The sequence below is a fragment of the Mauremys reevesii genome, linkage group 5 (genome assembly GCF_016161935.1).
Source record: "Mauremys reevesii isolate NIE-2019 linkage group 5, ASM1616193v1, whole genome shotgun sequence".
In the NCBI taxonomy this organism is placed as follows: Eukaryota; Metazoa; Chordata; order Testudines; family Geoemydidae; genus Mauremys; species Mauremys reevesii.
The window spans coordinates 89,146,393-89,161,029 of NC_052627.1; the positions used below are offsets into that span (position 1 = coordinate 89,146,393).

Genomic DNA, 14,637 nt, shown 5'->3' on the forward strand with positions numbered 1-14,637 from the left:
ACCCAATAAATTCAGATGAGGCACATTTTTTTTTAACTGCGAGGGTGATTAACCATTGGAATAAACTACCAAGGGAAGTGGTGAATTCTCTGTCTTTGGGTGCATTTTTGGAAGATATGTTTTAGTCAAATACCAGTTATTGGGCTCAGTAGAGGCATAACTGAGTAAAATGTAATGGCCTGTGATACATAGGAGGTCAGACTAGATAACTGGATGTTTCCTTCTGGCCTTCAACTATGAATCTATTAAATTGATTCTAAAAATAAAACTGAATGTAAAAGTTAATCTGAGGATAGCTTGTGTATTTGGTGCATGTCTGTATGTGCTAATTTGAACAAATGGTTGTGACAGATCCTTTACTGGCCTCTCACTAGGACTGCTGAGAGGAGAATCCAAGCACCTGTGCTCTAGGTTCCCAGGGTGTTTCAAGCCCCTGGAGCCTGCACCAAGTCCAGCCATTGCCCCAGTCTCAGGGTTCCTAGGTATGCTGTTATGGGGCAGATCTTCTGCCTGGCACACTCCCTCACCCTCAGATGTTGGGACCTGCTGTCCTAGCCCCTCTGGATACAATGCTGATTTTTCAGACTCCCCAGTATTCAATACACCTCTCCCCCAGATCTCAACCCTGAGTGATGCAATTAGCCCCTAGTGTAGACCAGGGCTGCCCAGAGGATTCAGGGGGCCTGGGGTTTTTGGCGGCGGTGGGGGGGCCTGCCTCCGAATTGCTGCCGAAGACCCGGCACTTTGGTGGCGGGTCCCGGTGCAGAAGGACCTCCCTACTGTGGATCTTCGGAGTACTTCAGCAGCGGGTCCCGGAGCAGAAGGACCCCCCGCCGCTGAATTGCCACCGAAGACCCGGAGCAGAAGACGATCCGGGGGCCTGGGCTCTGAGAGAGTTTTCCAGGGCCCCCAGAGTGAGTGAAGGACTCTGCTCCAGGGGCCCTGAAAAACTCTCAGGGGGGGCCCCTGCAGGGCCCAGGGCAAATTGGCCCACTCCCCCTCCCCCCCCAGCAGCCCTGGTGTAGACAGCACTATGTCAACAGAGCTACTGCCTCTTCTGGAGGTGGACTACCTATGCCAATGGAAAAACTCCTCCATCAGCAGAGGTAGCGACTTCAATTAAGCACTACAGTGGCGCAGCTGCAGCATTTTAAATATAGACCTGCCCTAACTCTTTGTTATGAAGTCATCAGCACACTCACACATTGCCCAGTCTAACATCTTTATGCTCTTTTATCCTTAATCATGTAAAGCACAGGAGAGTAATAGATCGTACAAAACAATGCGACAGCGTAAATGCAATGTCCCTTACTAGCTCACCCTTCCATTGGGAGTCCTTGGGGGATCATCTGTGTGCCATCAGGCATGCAGGCAGTCAGAGTCCTCTACCTCCTTTCCTCTCTGTCCCTGCAACAGCCTCCCTCATCTTAATCTGGTGCAAAATGGGCAGGTCCGGCTCCAGGGGTTTTGCTGCCCCAAGCAGCCCCCCCCCCCCAAAAAAAAGCCGTGATCATGATCTGCGGCAATTCAGCGGGAGGTCCTTCACTCCGAGTGGGAGTGAGGGACCCTCCACTGAATACCTAAAAGTGCCGCCCCGCTCCAGAGTGGCCACTCCAAGCACCTGCTTGATAAGCTGGTGCCTAGAGCCGGCCCTGAAAATGGGGATCACCTCCTTCTTTTGTTTTCCTCCTGGTAATTTTCCATTACTTCCAGCCCACCCCCATTCAGACAAGAGGAGGGAGCGTCTTCTCCCAGCTACAGCAAACCCATTGTCCCAAGCTATTTACTTTCAATATGATCAGTCATTGAGTGCTGATGACTCACCATTGTCTCTGGCCTGGCAAAAACACAACACAGCCCTGCTGCTAACTCAGAATGGATCCACATACATGTAGGCTTTCCATGACACAGTAACTTCATGATACAATTTCATAAAATCTACAATTCAGAGGTGGTACAGACAAGACCCACAAATTGTCACAATGTTGTAGTAGACAAGTGTTGTTTATAATTATAAAGACAGAAGGGACCACTGTGATCATCCATTCTGACCTGTAAATGAAGCAAAGAGGCCTGCCAGTGCCTGGGATCGTTTAGATTTTCAGTCAAATGTTCTCCCAACTGAGCTACTGTGGAATCTGCTAAACTATGGGATCTTTACCCAGAGTAAATAATTCTGCCTTTTTACATATAATCAATAGGAAGAAGATGGCTTCTTGGTTAAAGCTTAGGAGTGACCGTCACGAGCTCTATCTAGATCTTACTTCTGCCACAGACTACTTATATAATTGTGAGCAAGTCACTTCACCTCTGTGCCTCAACTTTCCCATCTGTAAGACAGGAACAGTATTTGGAAACTGTAAAGCAAAATTCATTAATGTTGAAGTGCTTTGAGATCTTTGGGAGGTGTTATGTAAGTGCAAAGTATTATTGTGGGGGGGGAAGGTTAATTTGAAAATTGCTGCAGTGCATCAAAGCACTTTCATTTCCATGGATGCAGTCCCTTCATTTTGGTTAGAAATCCACTCTGAACTTTGAGGAGATAGATATAATTGTCATAGGATTGGTTATGTAACAAGCTTTTCAATTTAACTAATGAATGTGCTGAAAGCCGAGATTAATCCTTTAACTTAACTTTTCTCCTGAGAGAGAACATATAGAACATGTTATTTGTAGTATTATCATCTCATAGGAGCCAAAGAGAATTGGTAATTTTATTAGGTGCCCACTCAACATAGGGTGACCATATGTCCCGTTTTGGCTGCGACAGTCCCCTTTTTAAGCCCTGCCCCAGACATCCCAACTTTTTTGGCAAACTGGGTATTTGTCCCATTTGTTCTTGCCAACTGATCATCAGTTGACAGAGCCATCCCATCCATAGGACAACCCAGGGCAACTGCCCCAGGCTCTGCACTTTTGGGGGCCCCACACTTTGGTACATAGGGTCCAGGATGGCCTGGGGGGTTAGCGGAGAGCCTGGTACTGGCCCCATCCTGCCCTGCCCCATCCCACGTTGGGAGGAGGAGGAGGAAGCTGGAAAGAGTTGAGATGGGGGCTTGGGAGAAGGGGTGGAATGGGGGCAGAGCAGGGCAGGAAGAGGTGGGGAGGGGGTTTGGGGAAAGGGATGGGATGGGGTCTGGGGCAGAGTGAGGGGACTGTGGGTTGAGGCAGGGGTTTGGGGTGTCGGAGGGGGTACGGGCTCTGGGGCAGAGCTGGGGATGAGGGGCTTGGAGTGCAGGAGGGGGCTCCACACTGGGGGGGGTGGGCCGAGGGATTTGGAGTGTGGGAGGGGGCTGTGGGTTCAGGCAGGGGATTGGGTAGGGGAGGGCTCTGGGGTGGAGGTGCTGGTTCTGGGATGGGGCCAGGGATGAGGGGTTTGTGGGGGCTCAGGGCTGGGAGCTCAGGGTTGGGGAGTGTGCCACGGGGCTCCATGCACCGCTGTCACCCACAGGCACTGCTCCCATGAGTCGGGAATGCAGAGCTGATGCTTGGTGTTGGGACAATGCGTGGAGCCCCATGGCCTCTTCCCTGCACCTAGGAGCTGGACCTACTGGCCACTTCTGGGGCACAACGCGGTGCCAGCCAGTATAGGTAGGGACTAGCCTGCATTAGCACCACAGCACCGCTGACCAGACTTAACGGTCTAGTCTGCGGTGCTAACTGGAGCTGGCAGGTTCCCTTTTCGACCGGGTGTTCCAGTCAAGAACTGGACACCTGGTCATCTTAACAGATACACAGCAATTTTACAGCCACAGCCCTGTGAGCCCAAGTCAGCTGTCCCCAGCCAGCTCTGGGTGTTCAATTGCTGTGTAGACATATTGTATAGTGCCAATTGTGAGGGCCCTTCATACAGCTTCACAGTATAAGGTGTTTTCAGTCTGACATCACTTGACTAGTGGTTAAAAGAGAGTCCATAGGCCTGTCTCCTAGCAGACTGGTACACAGTGCTCAGTGGTTATGCGACAGTCCATAGTAAACTCCCTTTCCAATGTGGTACAATCCACCAGAAGACTATATTTCCAGGTTTTGTAATTTGATTTTAAATGTTCATTCCCCAAAGGGAGGGATGGGTGGGGGAGACTAGAAACAAAGAGAATTGCTTTAAACCTAAAGCAATTACTAAACTGAATGCTTAGGGGCCATTTCCCCTAACTCTGCCCTTCCAAACTCAATGGGCTAAATTCAGACCTGGCGTGAGTGGAAGCAACTCCATTGAAATAAAGGAATTTTTACCCACTCATGCCCAGATCTGAATCTGGCCCACTGGTTTCCTTAGGGCTGAATATGGTTATAACCAGAGCCAGATTAAGGTAATCTGAAGATCTAGGCACATCATGAGACAGCATTTCACAGTGGCTCTGCCCCAGCAGCCCAGCACTACTTGGAGTGGCTGTCTGGGACAGCAACATGGGGCCCCACTTCTTTCCCACAGGAGCAGCAGCAATAGCAGGGGTCTCTTCCCTTCAGAAGCAGCAGAAGTGCTCTCACCCTGGCATGGCAGGGGTGGCAGCTGGGTCCCCTCCACCCCCAGCTCTCATTTCAGCAGCAGCCAAGGTATGTCTGCACAGGTGGGCGCATAGGCCAGGTCTGCTGCACTCTTTCCCTTCCATCCCTCACAGAATCCTCTGCTGGGGTGATGCAGGCTCCTCACTCAGCAGTGTGTTAACCTATTGAGAGGAATCGGAAAGTTCACCCCCTCTGAGTTATTGTTCCAGCCTGTCTTCAGACCCAGACAGATGTCTCTGCGTGGGTTACACTTGGGTCACATTTTCAATGTTTTTTTTTTTGTTTTTAATGAACGTTTAGAGTCTGATGTAATCACATGTCTCCAGGAACTGGGGCCCTAACTGCAGGCCTTTAGTATCCCTGCCTTAATATGGCCTTCAGGGTGTAAATGAAAGCAAATTTTGGCCCTCAGGAAAATTTATCCTGAGGATTGGACTTGCAGATGGCATCCAACATCGCAGAAGACCAGAGAAGGGGACTGCAGAAGTGATTATTCAAGGGACTCTGCATCTTCTGCATATTGCACAGCTTGGCTCCACGCCATCTCCATATAGCCCAGCATGCAGGGTATTATTGGGATTGGTGTAGCCACTGGCACCAAAGTTACACATATCTACTGGCCACACATCCTCTGTTGGAAGGACTAAAACGGGCTGTAATAGAGACCATCAGCAAGCTGTACAGATGACCACAGACTGGTGTCAATTCTGGCCATAGCCTCCATAGAGTTCCCTGCAGAAAGTTCTGGTATTTGTGAGGAAGAGCAACTTCACCCTTTGGGAAAAACTTCAGTTGAGGCTGCATGGACAGTATGTTTATAAAAAAAGACTAATGTTCTTATCAGAGCTTCACACAGATGGCACCTATAACATTTTGATTATTACAATTTTTAGTAATTTGACTCTACTAATCTACTCATTTGTATTATACTGAGCCCACACCATGTGCCAATGAATACACTAGAACAGGGATCGCCTACCTTTCAGCAATGGTGTGCCGAGTCTTCATGTATACACTCTAATTTAAGGCTTCACGTGCCGGTAATACATTTTAATGTTTTTAGAAGGTCTCTTTCTATAAGTCTATAATATATAACCAAACTACTGTTATATGTAAAGTAAACAAAATGTTTCAGAAGCTTTATTTAAAATTAAATTAAAATGCAGATCTTATCAGTTTAGTCGGATCCTTGACCTTGCTTTTCCTTGTTGACTTTTCCAATATCTGGTGGCACATACTTGGATACTTTAAGCTGCACACAGGCTTCTGAGTGATCAGTTGTTAACCAGCTGGAACCCCAGATCGGCGGTTGAGGTGAGTGGAGCTGGCAGCTGGTAGAGCTGAGCAGGGCCAGAGGCCTGGATCCTGTCTGGCAGGGGGCCTGCGCTGGAACTCCAACCAGAAGCAAGGTGAGTGGGGCTGCGGTGGGGACCCCGGCTGGCAAGGGGCCAGCAGCCAGAACCCCAGAGCAGCAGCGGGCTGAGTGGGTCAGCCCGCCCAGCTCTGGGGTTTCGGGGTGGACTGAGTGTCTCAGCCCGCCCCACTCTGGGGTTTCGGCCGCCGGCTCCTGTCAGCCGGGGTCTCAGCCCGCTGCCAGCCTGGGGTTCCTTCCCCCAGGCCAGCAGCAGGTGCTGAGTGAGACCGGCGGTGGGACCCCGGCTGGCAAGGGGCCAGCAGCAGGAACCCCAGAGCGGTGGCGGGCTGAGCAGCTCAGCCCGCCCCACATGCCATCAAAAATCGGCTCGCGTGCCGTAGGTTGCCGAACCCTGCACTAGAAGCTGAAGTAACTTTACTGAAGAAAATGAATAACTGAATAAGCCCGGTATATGAGAATGTACACTATGCTGTCCTGATGTAAATATTTTCAGCAGTTTGGAAGGATAAAATGCCTTCAATTAGAAAGGCCTCCCATTAAAATCAGATGGGATATACCAGTATTTGTTGTAGTGTTCAATCAATTGAGGCAAACTGTATAATGTGTTATAATTAAAGACAGCAAACTGTAATGAACCATTTTTTTGGTTTTGCATACCACAAGTAAACTTCTAAATCATGAGGTTCAATTTCATTAACTGGTGCATCTCCAGCTTTAGACCTTCCAGTCTTTGTTCTCATTCCAGTGGGGTAGAATGAATCCCAACTGGAAAATATTCCCACTTTTTATTTTATGGTTTTGCTGAAGAAAATCTAAAAACTCCTCAAACCATTCAAAAGAATCATCTGAATGAGTCTGTTAACTGTGCAGCACCAGGCATTAGTTCAAAGAAGCATCTAGTGTACTCAACCTGGGTAGATAAGAGGCAGATTTAACATAGGACCTCACATAAAGAGACACTTCACCATCCCTATGGCCCTGATTCTACAAAGCACTCAATGTGCTTAATTCTTATGGAAATCAAAGCATGTGTTTAAGTCCCATTGCTGAATATGGATGGACTTAAGCACTTGCTCACAGTTAAGCATGTGTAGCTTAAATACTATTTTAAAACTCCATTGTATATAATGATGACATTTCATTAGTAATGATTTAGTTTAGATTTTATATTGATTCACTGCAATTCAGTTTTTAGCATACAGCATTTTGAAGGATAAACAAAACAAATTATAGCATGAATCAAAGGATATAAGCAAAGATCCATTAGCCACATACATCTGCATTAGTGACTGCTGAATTTTTTATTTTGTTTTTAACATGAAATAGGATTGCTACAGGATCGGTGTTATATAATGAGTACATCTTCAGAACTGGCCTTCCTTCCTTTGAAAATAATGTTTGAACTGAATAATGCTTCCTTTCTTAGTGGAAAATTATCATTATGGTAATTGAAGGCACTGTATTTTTAGTGATTCATGTAATCACTAGATTAGTTTTCCTCCAATGAAAATATTCTTTCAGACAAAAAAGATGTTTTTGTTATTGTAAACATTCATGCTCAGTCACTTTATTGCAATGCTGTATTACCTGTATGGCTTTTTATCTCTTAGATGTTTATGGCCTGGTACTTTCTTTTTTTATTCTTATCTATAAAAGGTAAGATTTTTGTAATGTTTAGCTTGCCTGTTCTAAAATAGTCAAACTTGAAATCAAGATTACAGAGTATTGACCTTAATTTTTAAAAGGCTAGTCATTCTAGTACTGATTCTTCAGCTGCTGACTCCTAAGAAATTGACTTTTTTAAAATAAATGTGGGTTTGGATTATTTTCTTTTTGCATGGCTCTAAACTGAGCTATTTAAACCACTCTACTTGCAGGCTATAATTGGTCAGTAGCATCTGACCGAATATGCTACGTTCGGAGTAGATAACTTGTTTTTTAGTTTGAAGTATGAATTTAAAAGTAAAGAGAGATTTTTTTTAACTTACTTACAACTATCCTATTTTAGGGAAGGTGCTGTGATGGACTTACAGAAAGGAATATATAAATTTATTTTAATTGTGTTTTTGCTTTACAAAAACAGTGTTGTAAATAATATTTAGCACTTCCATAGTACTTTTCATCTGTAGCTATTGAAAAAACACTAGAAGGATTAAAAAACAGTGAAACAGGTAAAGATAGATAGATAAACTGAGACAGTTAGGATAAAGGAGACCTGCAAGATGGAGGAATGGGGCAGAGGAGGGAGAGGAATAAGCTGTGGTCTTTTTTGTTGCTGTATATTATATAAAAAAGGCTTGAAAGGTCTCTTTAAAAAAGGCTTCTTTTTCATACTAAAAATATTCTAGGCCTGAAACTCTGTGACTATTGGAAAATTAGTGAAATGGTGACATCTCAAGAGCCAAGAAAGTGAAAGTTGAACAATTGAGGGGGAAAGTGATTTCTCGTTAAACTGGTTTTAAAAGTCTGGTTTTAGTTGTTTTTGCTAACACCTATATAATTCCAATGACTGACTAACATTATGGATAAAGGAATTTTTTTTAAATTCAGCACCTTTGTCTTTTCAATGAAGGTGTTAGATCTTACAATAAACATTCTCTGATTCCTCCCAGAGGTCCTTTAGCAAAAGTAAGGAAAACCAAACCTGATATTTTGACTGCTTTTAAAAATAAAGTCAATCAGAAAAAATTGCTCAGGCCTCATTTATGCACCATAAAAAAGCAAAAAAGGGATAAGTGATATTTAAGTGATTTGCCTGAGGTCTCAGCAAGTCAATGGCAGAACCAGGAATAGAACCTAGGATCCTTGAAGCCAGAGTCTGTGGTTAGAGACCTAGGGCTGTGTTCAAAGTCCATCTTCTTAAGAAACAATGAAGCTTAAATTTCAAAAGTTCTAAAGCAGAAAAGGGTTATTCAGTCTTTTCTAGCTGCCTCTTCCTCCTTCAGGGGAAAACAACCACAAATCTTTGTCTTGAACCAGTCCTTAGGTTTTCATTCAGCTCTTTAAACCTGTACTAAATGTTGATAAGCTGCAAGAGAATAGACATACTAAGGAAAAGCATAAATGCAAATAGAATTTATGTGCATGTTTTAAAAATAAAACCAAAAACTACAAATGATTTTTGTTACCTGAGAAGTCTGAACATGCAGGCTTGTGCAGCCCTTCCTCTGTGCTAAGTAACCAGTAGGGTGTGGTCTGCTGAAACTTTAAATCACTTAGGAGTATGCTGTGAAGCTTGTCTTTTCTACCTTTTGTGATGTCATGCATTTCCTTGTGTGGTACAACCAATAAGAGCTTTCTTCCTACAGAGATCAGACTGAAAGGTAAAACACTGTTGTTCGGCAGACATCTGCCAAAGTTCATTAATTTACACCTGCAGGAATCTAGCAGCGGTATACAATTCTGTATATGAATCAAAGACAAAGTAAGACAGAAAGGTGAGTTTAAACCATTTTGTTCTGACTTTTATTCTTCAGTTGGCCACACATTTGTCTAAAAAACAAATGTGAAAGGAACTGATCATGTGAACAAAACACTGTACTTTATTAGAAGAAAAGACCATTTAAGGGTTGATTAGTATTTCAGCTTTTATAATTATGAAGTGACACTCTAACATGGCCGCAGCAGTGAATTTTTACTACTACATATACGTAGGGTTCAGTCTCTCCATAACCTAATACACTGATCATTTTCATATTCCAGAAGAGAAGACTTGTAACTTTTTTGCAGTGTAACAGTATTTCTTCCTAACTGCTTTTAAAATACTAATCTAGCTGATAAAGATAGTGGCAACTTTCATCCACTAAATCTATATGCTAATTTTGTTTTATTTTATATTTGTATTTTTCTAAGTAAACTTTCATCTGTGGTAAAGTATGTTAAAATCAAAATGATACACCTTCAGATCAGAACGTTGAACTACATTTGAAAAGAGAAACTTTAATTCAATTTGTGTTAATTTGCTTTTGGCACGTATTGTCTTTCCCTAGCTTAATCTTGCAGTGACATTTCAATTTAAAGCAACTAAAGTTTTTAATAATACACCTGCAGACTATGACCTTGATCTTTTAGACAGTTACATTTATGAATAATTTATGCATATGTTAATAGTCCCATTAACCTCTATGGGTCATCTGACCTATGTAAAATTAAGCTTGTGCAAAAGTTCACAGGACTGGACCCTGTATTGGCACATAGATGCTAAGGCCCAAATTTCAGCAAAATGTTTAAGAATGTTCTTAAGTCCATCCCATCCCTGCAAAGCACTTACGCACATGTAGTCAAAGGGACTTTATCAGGTGCTGATGTTAAGCAGGTACTTAAGTGTTTTGTAGGGCTGGGAGGATGGACTGCTGAATTGAGGTCTTGTATACATAGATAGCTCAGAAATATCATAAATAGAATATACAGAACACAGCTGCAGTAATTCACTCTTTCCTTTTATTGGCAAGCAAATTGGTAACAAATTGTTCAGCCAGCAATAAAAAGAGCAAGACTGGCCTTAAAAGTTCTCACTGGGGAGCTACATTAGGTGATTGATTTTTATTTATTTATTTACACTAAACTGCCCTGTGGAATCCTATGTAAAAATTGAGGGCCTGGTTCTGCCCTAGGATCTATTTGTATTTGCTCAGTCAGATTCCTGCAGTACAATACCAATAGCAAGGCAGTTGTTCCAGTGAAATAAAAACAGCTTTATCTGCTATTGTTAGAACAACAAAAGCACTAATCTATAAATGGAATGCTAGGATTCACCATTGGGTTATATAAGGCATTTGAAAAGATGCTTTCTTTGAGGAGTTCTACAGTAAATACTCTAATCCACTTCTTTCCTGAGATGAAATTAGAAAATTCTTCTTAAGGAAGTAATCTGTTAGTAATTTACTATCCTATACTCTTCCACCCAAAAACTAAGAGCGTATATTTTCCAAAAATATAAATTGGAACAAGCTGTCTGTTAGTCTTCTCTTGCCACCTGAAAATATTTCTGCCGCTGCTGTCAATTCCTTTTACTCGCTTGGGACCTGTCTTGTTCTCGGTTCCACTAACATTAGTGCTATTTAGAGGATTGTTCTTTGCCTGTGTGTTTGGGCGTTAACTGCTGCAGTGCTTTATTGTAGCACTGAGTTGGAAAAAGGGAGGTCTCTGACTCAATATAGTGCTTGTTTATCAGAGGAGAAAATTAAAATATCCTATGTGAGAATTCTGAAGTGTCCAGTATCTCCCCTAGAATAACATTTTTGTGCAAAATGCCAATAAAGCGTGCACATAGGAAGAGATGATAGATAAGCTTCATTTCATTGTAGAACATTCAGTTACTGTGTTGCATGTAAAAATATCCAATAACTCAAGCAATTCTTTTTCAAGCAAGAAAGCAAACAATAAGGGGATTCTCAAAGTGAGAGAGCTATCCAAATTGTCTGTTAAAGGGATACTGTCTGGACTGACAACTCCAAAATGTGACCTATTTTAATATGGCCCCAGTCCTGCAGACTGATCTGCCTGGGCAGACCACTGTGCCCAGGCACAGGTTCATTGACTTCAGTAGAACAGACTTTTTTATAGTGTAAATAAAGTCAGTTTTTCTAGTGCAAATGGCTATACACTGAAGACATGCAGAAAATCAATATTTTCCCAAGATTGAAATGCAGAAATAATAGCTTCACTGAAATTTCACCCAAAGAAATCAGGGCATGTGAAGCTGTACATCTTTTTCTATTAAACTTCTGAAAACACACATTTTGATTTTTTGCACGTTTGGCTTAAAAAAACACACCTGAAATCAGAATAAAATGTGACATGAGGCTATCAAATGTGCAAATGGAAACTTTCACCTTAAATAAATCTCAGAGCAGCATCTGCACTTACATGGCTATGATGTGGCCATGGTGGCACATAGAATGGACTTTCATCCTGCATGCTTCCTTCAGCAAAAGTCAGTATGGGAGGACTTACAATTTTGAAGGATTTAAGAAACCTGTCTTCCAACCTTGTTTGTAGTTGACCTTATGCTCTACTTCCTTCGACCTTGGCTCTATAATCCTTCTGTAAAAGCATACCTTCTTTTTCATGTTGGACATGACCTCACTGTTGCAGGTGTCTTGTTCTCAACCTGATGCAAGAATGTAACTTGCCAGGATAATACTGCCAACAACAAATGGGTGTGCACGGGTTTGGCTGAACCAGATTCTGCATCCCCTAAATCCTTATGTCTAAATACACACTGGATGCTGCTTGGCAGGAAACTTCATGAAATGAACCCACTGCAGCTTTCCGGTACCTATGACTGCCTCCTACAGATTTGTCTCTGACAGAGGATGGTTTGTTTGGCCAAAAACACAGTGAAAGGTGGGATCTCATCCCTTCCCTAACCCATTTGCTTCAGTGATGTGAACATCAAAGCCTATGAGGTAGTATTTAAATACTACTATTATAAAATACAGGTAATTGCTGCTTTTTCTTTGGAGTTCACCTTTAAGGCTGATTTTTGAGTGCAGACATTCATAACACCAAAAATGTACTACACAGCTTCAGGACTACAGCAGTATTTTGCAAATAGAATTTAATGCTGGGAAATGTGTACCACATCCCTGTTTCTTGTAGTTCCATTGCAATGAGGTCGTCTAATTGCTCTACAGCTACTTAGCAGGATATCAAGCTATAGTCTCTGAGAGGCCTTACTGAGCAGGATGGGTCTGAGGTTACTGCAAATGGCTAAGCTTCATAGGAGGAAAAATAAAAATAAAAAATCCAAATAAAAGACTTTGATCCATGCAGCCACTTTCACCTGATCTTGTGGCATGTGCCCATATTATGAATTCACACTAATTGGTCTCCTCCCATCAGATTAAGTTGCACCAAATTGGTGTCCACACCCACAAAACCAGTTCCCAGAAGAAGACATTAATTCAGCCACAGTATCCACAATCTTCTTTAGCCATAAATTACCAGCATGTCCTGGCTGACAAGACAGAACTCTATGAAGCCTCTTCATTTTGAGAAGAATGTTCCGAATGCATTAATAGTGGGCTAACAAAGCATGAATGTTAATTAGTACTGTGCTTTAAAGGGTGATTTAATGGAGTTACACTTGCATGAAACAGGTGTAAAGCAGTGGTGAATCAAGTCCAGTGAGTAGTATCTGACTCAGTGGCACTATTCACAGAATACAGTGCTCCTCAACATGAGTAAATGTGGCAGAATCTGGCCCTGAGCAAAGTTTATGTGCACAAGTATTTTCAGGACAGAGCCTTTAGTCAGTAGCCTGCTGAATATAGTGGTTTAGAATGGAAACACTTATGCAAAACTTAACCATAGCAATTGTTTCTACTTCCACTATGATGCTTAGTGCTCTTACAGGCAAAATAGGCAGTGTGCACTGTTACTGTGTTTTACAGATGAGATGCACTGAATAAGAAATGGGGGGTTGTGTATCCAAGGCCCTGTAGGGATTAGAGGCAATGTTAGAACTCAAAGCATGTTGTTTGGGCCACTAGGCCACACTTTTGTCTCACCATTTATTCTCTTATTTTAAATGACATCTTACTTTTGACACAGTAATTAACATTCAGCCTAGCAGTAAGGTTCAGTTTTTAGAAAAATATCTAGAGTTCATTCAGACTTTTTAAGCCATGACTCCTAAGACCATCTGAAGGCCTGCTCCCACCCTCGTATTGACTTTTTTAGGAGGGCCTGATCCCCCCCAGCATATTCAGGCAGTGATAAGCTGCCTAACAATCGGTTCCCTACCGGGTCTTTGGCGGCACTTCGGCAGCGGGTCCTTCAGTGCCGCTGAAGACCCGGAGCGAGTGAAGGACCCACCGCCAATGTGCCGCCGAAGACCTGGAGCGCCACCCAGTGAGTACAAGGCCCGTGTGTTTCTTTACGTGTGTTTTTTATTTTTTTTATTTTTTTTTTTTAGTCATCCCTGCCGGGGCCCTGTCAAAACTGTTCGAATCGGGCCCCACACTTCCTAAAGCTGGCCCTGCACATTGGGGTTGCAAAATTGTATCGGGCTGGATAGGGAAGGACAGTCCCGCAGGCCGGATGTGGCCCATGGATTGGAGTTGTTTGCCTACCCGTCTGCCCCTTTAACAGCCAGGTCTACACTAGCTTCTAAATTTAACAACCGGTTCTTGTGAACCAGTGGGTATCGGCTCCAGCTCACCACTGTATTCAGGGGGCTGCCCACTGGCCTACTTCACCCTCCTGTTTCACCCCATCCTTCCTCCTGACAGACTTAGGATTTGACTCAGTGATCCCTGGGGTATCTCAGTCCCAGAATGCTAATGGACTGTGTAATGGTGATGACTCACCCTGCAGCATCTCCTGCTGGTCGTCCAGGGAATTAGTCAGCCAGCCTCCAGAAGCACCCTCTGCAGGTCGGTGTCTCACTTGCCACTGGCCCTGGTGTCCCTCCTGGACCCCGGTGCCCCTTCTCTTGGGGTTCTGCCCCCTGCAGTATCCTGTAGTCTTGCTCGGTCTCCCCTCCCTGGGGAACCCCCAACCCCCTATCCTCACCTCAGTTTGGCTGCTGCCAGTCACCATCTAGTCCCCCACTCACTGGGGTGAACTGCAGTATAATTGCCACTCATCAGCGAGGAGGGTTTGGACCTGCTGCCTCTGCCTACTCTTGGGCTGCCCTCTGCAACCCCAGTACCTTTTACAGCCTTTACCAAGGCCTGCAGCCTTGCGGTTTTCCAGGCCGGAGCTCCCCAGCTCCTCTGGCCTTTCCCCAGCTCTGCTCCAGTCTAGGT

At 43.7% G+C, this 14,637-nt stretch overlaps 1 protein-coding gene and 1 long non-coding RNA gene across 7 annotated transcripts in view; one reads left to right on the forward strand and one right to left on the reverse strand.

Annotated features, from left to right (window-relative positions):
• Positions 1 to 14,637, forward strand: part of LNX1 (ligand of numb-protein X 1) — a 234,837-nt gene that overhangs the window by 126,234 nt on the left and 93,966 nt on the right. The window contains exon 1 of one of the 6 annotated variants that reach the window (XM_039542579.1): positions 9,198 to 9,318. The exons of 4 other annotated variants lie outside the window; for them this stretch is intronic. The gene's annotated coding sequence lies outside the window, so the exon portion shown is untranslated. Of the gene's footprint in view, positions 1 to 9,197; positions 9,319 to 14,637 lie in introns of those variants that run through there. One more of the 6 variants, XM_039542581.1, reaches the window with a different exon arrangement.
• On the reverse strand, positions 7,170 to 14,313 carry LOC120407153. The gene is made up of 3 exons (XR_005599816.1): positions 14,197 to 14,313; positions 9,010 to 9,183; positions 7,170 to 8,909 (listed from the first exon to the last, which is right to left on the reverse strand). It is a non-coding gene; the product is annotated as an uncharacterized LOC120407153 (long non-coding RNA).